The sequence below is a fragment of the Lonchura striata genome, chromosome 2 (assembly GCF_046129695.1).
Source record: "Lonchura striata isolate bLonStr1 chromosome 2, bLonStr1.mat, whole genome shotgun sequence".
Taxonomy (NCBI): Eukaryota; Metazoa; Chordata; class Aves; order Passeriformes; family Estrildidae; genus Lonchura; species Lonchura striata.
The window spans coordinates 60,411,124-60,420,181 of NC_134604.1; the positions used below are offsets into that span (position 1 = coordinate 60,411,124).

Genomic DNA, 9,058 nt, shown 5'->3' on the forward strand with positions numbered 1-9,058 from the left:
AACTACCATGAGGTATTAAATATTGCACACAGCAGCTATGATTTCTAGTGGTAGGAAGAAAATCTGATATATCTCCTGCCTATTATTTTCTACAGTACTTCTTTCACCAAAGCAGTATAACATTACATCCACAGGTGTTGGACTAATTATGTATGCTTACCAGCCCATCAGTTTAGGTCTACCAGTAAGCACACTTATGCAACAGAAGCAATTTCCACACCACTGGGCTCATCTGATTTAAACAATACTGGCTTGTGTTGCCTCTGTGTGTAGCTTTTTTCCCTTGGCTGCCAGGGTTAGTGTCACAGCTTTAGTTTGAGAAGTGACAACAAATAATACTGACACATATTATACCAAGCAACACAAGGACACACATGGAGGACAAAATAAGGAAATTATTGCACTGATTTAGGTAAGGAGCAGGAGCACCCCTTGACCCAGCTGTGCAGATGTGTATTATTTATGTCCTAACTGGTTCTTACTTTGCTTTTTAGTGGTAGCTAGTTGAATAAAGAAAAAGTTGATGGAAGAATTTCTGTTAAATGTAGCCATGATGACAGTAAGATGTAAATATAGCTTGGGAATCCTCTTCTAAGTTATGTACAGTAAAAGACATCTTTTCAGTCTTTTAAAGCCTGGGCCCTAAGCCTGTTCACCCCTAAGCAAGCACCTTTTGAAAAGCACACAAAAATCCCATGGGGAAATTAATGCACAAGTTGTATTTCACCTGTAGTGTAAACTAGCTTGCAAAATCAGGGACTAGTGAAAAAACCTACAAAAACTTCAGGGCCTGAATATATTTCTGAACTGTATTTCCTTTAGCTGTGTTAAATTTGCTTCTTTATTTCTTTCTCCTAACACTGAATGCAATTGTACTTAGAAATACTCACAGATAACAGCAACAAAAAAAGGTTTAACCTCTTGTCAGTTGCATAAGACTTGGCTGATATAAAACAGAGTCAAAAAAAATATTTCTGCCAGTATTGGTCTTGTTTAGCATTCATTGAATGAAGCATGAACACACTTATTAAGATTATTTCATTATTGCAGTTTAGGGTTGTCCCTTCCTTCTTTGCAACAGAACCACCTGGAGAAGTCCAAGCACACAAACATGGATGCACAAATCTGCAGAAGAAGGTACTACTGTATTTCTACTACAGTAGTATTAAATAATACTACAGTATTATTTACTGTATTTCACTAACATGTTCAGCATTTATTTTTTATTTGCAGGTTGGTACAGAGATGAGTTCCAATCAAGACTTCACTTTGTTATGTTCTGAATAGCTCTTGGGAAGTTGCTGGCTTGACCCTGGAGACTTTACAATCTAATTTTTTAATAACTGAAGGATTATTTTTTTTTTCATTTAAAAAAGGACTTATTTTAGCTGTCGCATAAGCATGCATTATATCCCAAGACTTCAATTGGAGCTGCACAGACATATCTGAGAGCACAATTAGACCCTCTGGACCTTTTAAAGCTTCAAAAATAGTCATGTGTAATTCCTTCTTCTGTGGATCCTGCAAGCTTTAAGAGAATTTTTGAAAGCTGTAAATTCCTATTTATCCACTAAGAGGCTCACGGGCAATCTTCCCCTAATGGAAATAGAACTGTAAAGCTGAAACATTAATATACACAATATGATACATTAGGCAGGGAGACTCGTCAGAGCCAAAAAAAGGGCACAGCGGCTCTGCTGCAGTGAAGCCACAGTCAAGCAGCTTCACTCCACTTTCTTTGCTTTCTGCATGTGGGGTTCACTAAATGACTTAATAGCATTAGTAGTGCACAGTTCTCTCTTTAAAAATTAAAAAAAAAACAAAACAAAACAAATAATAAAAACCATCTGACCTTTGAATCCCTCATCTGCATTGGCTGATGCTGGCGAATCGGAGGGCACAGTTTGGTCTAAATACAAGACAGCTATTCTTCAATAACTACACTGTTAATATGCAAATCTCAGCCCTCTGCCAACTGTAATCTCCCGCCTCTGATTGGCTTCAGTGATGAAAAAGATCCAGGCTATTTGTTAGCAGGGGAAATATACACTCCAGGCTCCCCCTTAAGATGAAGCATTATAAAGCCTGGAGAATATGCAGGTTAGCGACAAACAACAACAAAGCAAGACAAAGAGGAGCCAAGAAAATGGGATTAGAAACACAGTAAAAGAGAAAACTGCATTTAAAAATTTTCCTGATTCCTCTTCTTCCTAGCTTTCCCTCGGGAGTTTTGCCAGTGACTGCAGATGGGCCATTTTTGTTAATTTTTTTTTTCAACCCTTGTTTTCTGCATATGATGTTGTACTCAAGTTCACAGCAGAATATTTGAATTTGTTCTGAGAACATGATTCCTGTGTTGGAAGGCATGCATGTGTCTTGTCTTCCTGAGTCAGCTTTGTTAGCTGGCAAACAGAATACTAGGAGGCAATGTATCAACATGTATTGATAAATATCTTGATATCAAAAATGGAAGGGAGCTATTGAGCAACAAGCAGTCCATGATTGAACACTTCAAAGGCCATTGCAAAAACCAGCCACCAATATCCACACCAATATTGATTTATTCTTCGCAGGAGGCCAGACTTAGGTAGCCTCTGAGTTTAGCAGAATGTTTTCTGTAAGACATGAGCTAATGGGAATGCTCATGCCAACTGAACTGTTGAGACAAAAACTTCATTTTCTATCAGTGTCTGATACAGCATACAAGAGTAAAATGTGCTCTCTATTACATGGTATAAAAATTAAATAATTCTACGCACTCTGGAAGTGTTAAATTCTGAGGAACCTTTGCAGAGCTGGGTTGGGTTTAGGAGTCTCCAAAGCAGGTGTGCAGCCACTCTGCTCCTCCATTTTTTGCTATATTTTGTGAATTGTCCTTTATTCTTACGATTCACCTTTCCTGAAACATAACACGGTGCATTGTATTCACTCCTGCACAGAAGCAGCCAGCTCTCCTGCTTCCTGCTTTGTGGTTGGAGATGAGATCAAGTTGGTAATTTCTTAGATCAATGTATCTGGGCTGAAATTGTGTTCCCAGTAAAGGCAGTATTAATTCTGTCATCTATTTTGTGACAACTATGATTTTGCTTCTCGGGGCTGGCAGCACAGTGTTTTTGTTTAAAATTTATTTTAATTTCTCAATAAGATGAAGAAGGCCAGGTGCTGTTAGTGTTCAGTGAGTGACTCTTCTTTCCTCAGGCTTTCCACCAAGCAGGAGCTAGGTAATTCTTCTGTGGGTGGACAATCCCTCTGACTAAAAAAGAAGCAGGGCTCTGAGAAGTACGGTAATCTTGCCTGTTTCCCACAAAGCAGGAAAGGCAGCTCCTTGTACAAATTACTGACAAAAAAGTGAAGCACACACACCTGTGGGGAGCCTGCAGTGAGAGTGTGATAGGGTTACCTTACTGCACATCCTTGAATACCTAGGAAGGATGGAGGGCTGAGCTCAGAAAGGGCTTCACACAGGGCTTTTGATTAACTTGCCACAAAGAGAGATGCTGTAAAAAATAGAGAGCTATGCCACAAAGCCACTCTCCTTTTCTGTCTCACGCATTTCAGATACAAACATAATGGGAATAGAGCAGAGAAATGCAGGCAGATATCTGAAAGGTTAGAAGGAAAAGATTTTGACAAGAAACACGTAGGCTTCCCACAGCAAAGGTCAAATAGTGACCTCCATGCAAATTAATGCCACTTCAGCTATTATAAAGGAACTTCAGTATTTCAGTTTCAGAAAAAGTCTGAAAAATGCATTATGCTATCCATTTATTCTGTCAGGGATTTTTCCTCTGTGATATGACTATCTCTTTCAAATATACATAAGGATTCTCATTCAATAAATAATAATAAAGGTAGGAAATAATTAACTCTTAAATGTGTTCTCCCTGGTCTTGCTTTAGGGAAGAAGGGGAGAAAAAAACCTCTACATGCTTCAGCAGGCAGAGTTACAACCAGATAATTGACACAGCCGTTGAGCCGTTGAGCCAGCACAGTGTTAACTCTATTTTAAGCTTCCTCAAATCATCTAGCTTTAGAAACCATGTAACTTAATTGGATTGCTACAGACCTGACAGCTCCCCGTGTACTGTATGCTAACGGATTGCATCGCTGCCGTACGATCGGGTACGTGAGCCAATGCTGCCAGTCCTGGGAACTGCCACTGGTCCTGAAGCTTGGTTTGCATCTTCCAGTCACTATTAGGAAATGAAAACAACTGTGTTCCTCTCCTAAGTGTGAAAAATTAAATCTAGGAGAATTCAAAACCACCACATATGGGAAGCAGGTTATTTGGGCCAAAGCTCACATCATTGGTCACGTTGATGATTTTCCACCCTGTGGCCAGTTCCACTGAACTCCAGTTAACTCAAGGAGGCTTCTCAGAATAATCACTCTGACTTAGATAAGGAAAAGTCTGCTGAACAAGGTCTTTATAATCCCACAGGAAAAAAATATGAAGACAGATCACAAGGCAACACTACATGAGCTCAGTAAACTCAGGTAGAGAGACAGTGTGGATAATAAGAGTTAAATAGCAGACTGACAAATACAAAAATGCAGTTTCCATTTCCTAGCTAATGAAACAAAAACTAAGAATATTTGTAAGCCATAGATGTCCCCAAGACACAAGTCACAGGTAGGTACCAAATCATCATAAAAACTCTGCAAATTAAGATACTTCTCTGCCTTTTGAGTCAGAACACACCTCCCTGGCTTCAGAGTTTTTTCAAAAGAGAAGATTGGTATTTTGACCTTTATTCTATCTCTTCCCTGCTGATCTCATGAATGTATACTATACTTTATCACTGTTCTACTTATTTTTTACTTTTTATTTAGAAATCACTCCTAGCAGACATAACCCTTGTTCTTTATTCTTACGCAGATATTACTGCCCCATCAGGGAGAAGAGGGTGTAGTTAAAGCACAGACTTATTCAATTTTTCTCATGTCAGTGTCAATAAATACTGTGTTAAGTAGGCACTGATTATTTAGTGGACAAATATCTGTTTTTTCTACAACACCATGGGTAATTTGCAAAACAGACAAAAGTAAACATTCTTCAAGATTCAATTTCAGTAGGCTAGTCTTAATTTTTGTTCTTGGGGGATGGGGGAGGAAGGTTTGTTGTTGTTTCATTTTTTCTTAAACAGTTCATTGTGACATCTTTGCAGAAAATGATGTATAAAGTTACTATGTCCAGACACTCTTCTCTGAGGGCACTATCACTATTTTTTCCTCAACTGTCCCTCTTCTTTTTGCCTTAGGTGATAAGTAGTCCTTGTGCAAGCCCATCACATAGGCTGTTAGAGGATTATTTTTCCCAAACTAGACCATTCTTCAAGTCAAAGACTCAGCCTGACCTACCTGCCTGCAAAGATCTCCCTAAGTGAGACTATAAAATCCTTCCACTGTTCTTTGTCATAACCACATCACTATTCAAAATTTCTACAAGCCATTAACTTGTACAGTTCATCCACATTTTCCATGCACACTTGATCAAATAATCCTTAATTCAAGCAACTGGCACCCCAACATTGCACTTTGATGTTGTAAATAGTTTCAATTTTTACTAGGAGGAGAGATTCTGATTTTTTTTTCCCTTAGTTTAGCCATAACTATAATACAGCCACAGGTAGGGAGGCTCTTCAGCAATACTCAGTGGTGCTACGTAATGTGATGATCAGGAATGGAAAATAAAGATTAATATATTCAGCTGTATTGGCAACTGAAATTTCCACGGGCAGAATATAATTACCTAAGCTGGCATTCTGCCAGGACACTGGGGTTAACATTATTACTCCTACAATACTCCTATTTATGAGTAATATGGAAGAAAAGTAGCAACAGGATTTTTTAATTGAACCAGTGTGAAGTCAACTACAGTAGGTTGCAGTCCAATTAAAATTGACAACCCAGTGAAGTGGATACACATAACACAGAGATAAATATAGAAAACCCAAGTTCTCTTTTTCTTTGTCTTCTCCTCTTGGTGTGTAGGGACTTTTTTCCTGCTGGATATTTAATTTCATTTTCAGAATCTTTTGAAGCCAGGAAACTCTCATTGACTGGAAACACTTACTAGCTTTTTGCAGCCAGTTTTCATAACTTAAAATAAAGATGGAAAAATATATCCTTTTAAATGTTTCAGCATTGCATTTCTTTCCTTTTCTACAGCACACAGTATTAAAATTACATTGGCTCTGCAGCAGGAGATTAGAAAGAGCAACAGCTTTTAACCTTTAATAGTAAATGATGCTGAAGTCACTTAATCTGTCTTTGAAGCACACAAAGTGCACGCACTATCAATTGAAAACTTGGATCTAACCTTAAAGCAAGCAGTCTGATCTCCCACCAAAAATGCTGCAGAGGCTAACTCCTGAAATGCAAAACTACTTCCTTTTCTCTCTCTTTTTTTTTTTTTTTTTTTTTTTTTTTTTTTTTTTTTTTCTTTTGGGAAAAATAAATGCTTGAAATGGCATAAAATATATTGCACTGTTTACTTTTGGTTCTGTATTTTTTACTCACATGAGTATGTCTTTCTCAGACACACAGAACCATGCAAGCAGCCACCGAGGTCAGTGGGACTCCTGGGGAATTACTATTCCCTTTCTGGCAGAGGTGTTGCAAGGCACAGTTCATTAGTGTTCTGAAGCACTCTGAGAGCCCTAGATAACAGCTGCTATATGTTGAAATAAAATACAGCTATTCATTATTACAGAAGAGCTAAACCATGTTTGTAATTAACCATTGCTCGATTCTTTTCTGAAGTTATTTGGTTTGGAGATATACCTCAAAGTAAATGTTATTTAATAGAATTATGAAAGTAAAGCAGCAGTAGGGTGTGTTTTAAGAGCAAAACAGAAGAAAGCTCTCCTGGGCTGTATCCTATTGACCTCTAGTTCCATTATTGTTTCTAAAATATTTTTCCATTTAAGGCATTGTCACAGAGTCCTTCCCAGGAAGCTCTGGGAAAGGATATAAAGTGAGGTCTCTACTAAGCTTGTAAGTAACATCTCGGAAAATGGAGGGTTGATTTATGTTTTACTGACAGCCAGGTTTAAGGGGGAAACACCCTCCAAGCTTTGGTTGTGAATCTTCTATAATATAATAAATGGTGCCATCTACTGGCTCTCTTTTGCTTTTGATCAATGTCACAGTTTGATTGTGCAGTATAGCTACTGCAAGTAGCATTGAAACACCAAAGAAATCAAGCAAACCTGACAGTAGCTACCATTCTTCTTGGATCTTTGAATGATTTACAGGAGTTTCCATAAAGCAAACAAGCCTAAAATGAAATAAGAGTAGTAGGAGAAAGAAAAATTGCAAGATGGAAGCAAGGGAGAAAAGGCAGGATTCCAGCAGACACATGAAACTGGATTAAGGGTTGATACTGAAGATGGATACAGCTAAACTGAACCAGATGCAGCCATCCCAGAGTACAAATCAGGGATGAGGCTCCTCAGAGAGGAGAAGAAGAGTGCTTCTCCAATCCCTCTCTATTAATTTTCTATTAGAAAAAGAACAGCCAATCATAATGGGGTTTTTCCTTTCCACCCACTCCCTACATAAACAAAGTAGAAAATGTAAACAGCCCTAACAGAAGAAGTATACAGACAAAGATGTTATGGGTCAATTTCTTTCTTACAGTTCAATATTTTTCTTGATTGACACCAGGAGAAAGATTTTACTCTCTGGCTTATGCCTCAGAAAACCACATGAACTGTGACATGTTAGGTACACTAAGCAGTCTTGGCATCTTTTCTGAGGTCCAACTGGACTCACTGTATAAAGGAACTGCCAGAGATATTATTTTCATTGTTGCTTTTAATGTATCTGGATAATTTGCTTGAAAAAGCAAAATTGGCTGTAGAGCTATTTTAGTCTGATTTCCTAAGAAGAAGAGACTAGTGCAATCACAGTATCTGGCAAAGGAGTAACAGTTGCAAAATATACAATTATGTCAATTGCCTCACAAAAAAGCAGAGTGGCTCTTAGCGCTGCTTTGGAGGAAAAAGCATGAACAAAAGTTCTTTTTAGATACAGCACAACTCCAACAGATGCAAATCCACATGAAGGTGCTCTCCTTCAGTTTGACTCATCATAAAATATGTTTGTCATGATAGTTTTCACCCAGTAAGAAACAGGTAAGCAGGAGAGGATGGGAATGCAGGTTATCAGGGCTTTTGTTGCTACAAGTGGAACCCACATCAGAGCAAGTTACAGCTTCTTGGGCTTCAGCTTTATCTCCTGCCAATGAAGATCATGTTTACCTGTGCCTCATGAAATGATTTTAGATTCTAAAAATGTAAAAAGTTGGAAACCATCTCTTGACACAGATGTACACTTCACAGACTATTCTGAGTTGGAACAGAATGGACCAACAATAGACCCACATGGACAAACTCAAGTCCAACTCCTAAGTGAATGGCCCATATGGGTATTAAACCCCATTCTTGGCACTTTAGAACTGTACTCTAACCACCTGAGAATCAGAAGGGCAAAGATACTCAGACAGCTCTCACTGCAGAGTCCCATCTCCACTCCTGAACCCCAAGGTAGGATTTTGATATAGTCCTCAGCAGCAGGAGTTTTGACAACGGACACATACAGGAATTTCAGGCAATGCAGCTCCATTTTGGAGTTGTGCTGGAAAGGATTGGGAATACTGGAGTTGCTGTGCAAGCTCTCAGACAGCCCTTAAGATGAGAGGCTTCTGAAAAGGAAAATTAAAAACCACAGGTTAAGAACCCTATTGCCACATGTAATCATGACTTAGTAGCAGACAAACCTGCTCTAGAAGACTGTGTTTTCATGTCAATATGTGCAAATGTTTTCCCAGTTTAGTTTGGCCAGTAGTTGATGGCCCCGTATCATAAATCCAAAGTTCTAAGAATTTGATATTCTGCTAGATACAGGATAATGCTTTCATTAGTCTCCCTGTCCATTTTTCATCAGTGTCAGATTACTGTAAGATTTTAACCTAATGAAGAGGATATTCAGCACGTTGATTCCTTCCACCACACAGGGCAGTTTCTGGCCCAGTACGGATGTGCAAGGCTAG

General features: G+C 38.6%; 1 long non-coding RNA gene across 1 annotated transcript; it reads left to right on the plus strand.

Moving 5' to 3' along the window:
• LOC144248891 (uncharacterized) lies at positions 1–1,318 on the plus strand. The gene is made up of 3 exons (XR_013342068.1): positions 1–12; positions 1,051–1,137; positions 1,234–1,318. It is a non-coding gene; the product is annotated as an uncharacterized LOC144248891 (long non-coding RNA).
• Positions 1,319–9,058: the final 7,740 nt, after the last annotated feature.